Raw genomic sequence first — 3,039 nt, 5'->3', positions numbered from 1 at the left:
ATCTCTGCACCCATGGCTGTCTGTTCCTTGAAACACAAAGCCATGGGCTGAGCCAGACTCCCTCTGGGTGACCCCTTGCACCACAAGTCCACCTTTTGAGAGACATTTCTCTTTCCTAACTTTGAGTCTGAACCTTCCAAGCTGCACTTTGTAGAGGTTTCCTTCTCTTCCTGCTAGCAAGAAAACCTCCATCATCTCTGCAGCCACATTTCAAGTAGTTGTAGGCTGCTACTATAGTGTCAATTCAGGAGGTGAAGTGATTATCCCTCAGCAAGCTGATCTAAAGGGGACTTACAGAAGAACGGGTGATGCCATCAGTCTAGGGAACTAAGCACCATGGGAGAGCAGTGGGAAAAGCCAATGGCCTGGGTTGAGAACTTCTTGGCAAGAATGTGGTGTCCTTGGGTGCAAGGTACCCCATGCTCTGGGGACAGGGCACCTCATCTGGGACAGCTTCCTGCCTGTAGCACCCTCTCTGCTGCGCACACCCCACTCTCTGCCCGCACTCACAAGTGTCTCACAGAAGCTTTGCACCTCCCCTGCAGCAGCGACTCCTCACTGCAGGAGGTTCCTGCATTCCCCAGGCTCAGGGATGGATCCTGCATTCCAGGCAAGTTTAGGTAGTGCAAGAGAGGGAGACAGGAAGGTGGGCTCATGGGGCATGATGAGCAGCGTTCAGGCACCCCCAGCAGTGGGCATTCCCCATGTGCCACGCTGAGGCATGTTCCCATGAGGGAAAGTTCTCAGATAGCCTCTGGTTTGTCCAGGGCCTGCAGCCACACTCCAGGAACACCTACTCCTCCTCCACCTACAGACACCAACTGCTCTCCATTGCTGGGCTCTGTCGTGCTTGTAAGGATTTGTTAAAACCCTGAACCATCACTTTGCTTCTTGCTGACTTCCCTCCACCCTCTCTCACCTCCCTACACACTGCTCATTGCCACCAGTAACTAACTGAAGACCTAAGAAGCTCTCAAGGCTTTCCTCAGGGGCTGACCATGTTTCTCCATTCACCACTGATGGATCCATTGAGTGCCAGGTGTGAGGTTCCTGCAGAGGCAGAGATGCCCCTGGGCAGAGCCCTGCTGCTGGGAGCAGTGTGCAGGGCAGAGCTGAGCACACAGCCTATGGCATGGGCTCTGGGAGCACTGAGAGGGAGCAGAGCTGGGCACAGAGCAGCAGCTCCTGGCAGGGACAGCTCCAGGCAGCAGAGATATGGATGGGCAGGGAGTGGGGGCAAAGTGCAGCCCAGCCCTGGGGAGGGTGCGTTCAGGCAGCTCTCTTGGGGTCTGGCACTGGAGGTGGCTGCTGGCCGTGCTCTGCTGCCCACAGCCCTTTGCTTCTCTCCATGAGAGCTCCGTGATCTTCTCTTTGAAACCGTGCTCCCCTGCTTTCAGCACAGGACAGGTGTTTGTGGGGGTTCTTAAGATCAGTTTGTGTGTGATGGCATCATATACAAGTGTTGTAAGCACAGGGCAAATGGGAAAGGACTGATGGACACTGCAGCCCTCCTTGCTCTGCACTAATCTATAAGGAGCTGAGAACTTCTCCCTGTGTCAATATTGTTCTGACTTTCTGTCATACAAAGAATGTTTTATAGCCAGGCCCCCCCCCAGAAAAAAAAAACAAAAACCACCTCAGCAGGGCTATGCCAGTAAGTAAATAACACAGTCCAAATGACTCAAAGGCCATGCTGAGCCTCTCTTGTGCAGCCCAGACTCACTTGAGTCATGAGTACAAGTAGTGAACTTTACAATGAAGTTGGATTTCATCTGTCATCCCTTGTGAACATCAGAGGTGGACAAAGCATTGCTTCAGAGCAAAGCTGACTCCCATTCAACCTGGCCTTGAACACTGCCAGGGATGGGGCAGACACAGCTTCTCTGGGCACCCTGTGCCAGTGTCCCACCACTCTCAAAGGGAACAACTTCATCTGAATGTCCAAGCTGAATCTTCCTTTTTTCAGCATAAAACCATTCCCCCTTGTCCTGTCACTGCACAGCCTCATAAAAAGCTCCTCTCCAGATTCTTTGTAGGCCCTGCTTAGACACGGGAAGGTTGCTAAGATGTCTCCCTGGAACCTTTTCTTCTCCCGGCTGAAGACCAACATCTCTCAGCCTGTTTCCATTGGAGGCGTGCTCCAGCCGTTAGAGCATCTTTGTGACTCTTCATAAGCCCATCATTGTAGGATCAGAAGTGAACAGGGGTTGGAAGGGACTCCAGGATATCTCAAGTCGAACCCACCAGGAGCAGGGTCAGAGCAAGTGGTTCAAGGCTTGATTCAGGCTGAGCTGGAAATTCCCAAGGCCAGAAACTGCACAGCCTCTCTGGGTGACCTGATGCAGCCCTTGCCTGAGCCGATGGGAACAAGGTTTCCTTCCGTCCTGCCTGAACCTCTCCTCTGTCAGTATCCCTCACTGCCTTTTGTCCTCCCACCAGGCACCACGGTGAGGAGCCTGGCTCTGTATTCTCCATGTTCTCCTTGCCGGTACAGGCAGCCAGTCCCCAACAGCCTTCCCTTCCCAAGATCTCAGGTGCCCATCAGCTTTCCCTTCTCCAGGATGGACAAGCCCAGCTTCCCCAGCCTCTCCCCACAGGCACCGTGCTCCAGTATCTCCTGACCTGAGGGCTCATTACTAAATGCACTCCTGCTTGCCAATAGCGTTCCTGAGTTGGGAATGTGAAACCTGGATGGAGGATTCCAGAGCATCCCTTCCCTTGTTCTCCTGCCGTGCTCCTGCTCATACAGCCCACGATGCTGCTGTCCTCCCTTGCTGCCTCCTGTCCAGCTCCGGCCCACCCAGACCTTTCCCATGGGCTGTTCTCAGCCAGGCAGCCCCAGCCTGTGCCATTGCAGGGGAGTTCCCTGCAGGGACCCCTGTGTCCCCTGCTACCCCGCCCAGGACACCCTGAGAGCTCTGAACCCCCCCCCCCCCCATGCCATCCCATCTCCCCACACCAGCACAACAGCCCCGGCCCTTGGGCTCCCCAAGAGCTCTTCCTGCTCCATCAGCAAGGGAAAGCAATGCAAGGCTAGGG

Source organism: Pezoporus flaviventris, unplaced genomic scaffold, assembly GCF_033815535.1.
Source record: "Pezoporus flaviventris isolate CSIRO_AGI_PZ_B2104156 unplaced genomic scaffold, CSIRO_AGI_Pfla_v1 ptg000123l, whole genome shotgun sequence".
NCBI lineage: Eukaryota > Metazoa > Chordata > Aves > Psittaciformes > Psittacidae > Pezoporus > Pezoporus flaviventris.
This window is presented reverse-complemented; position numbering follows the sequence as displayed.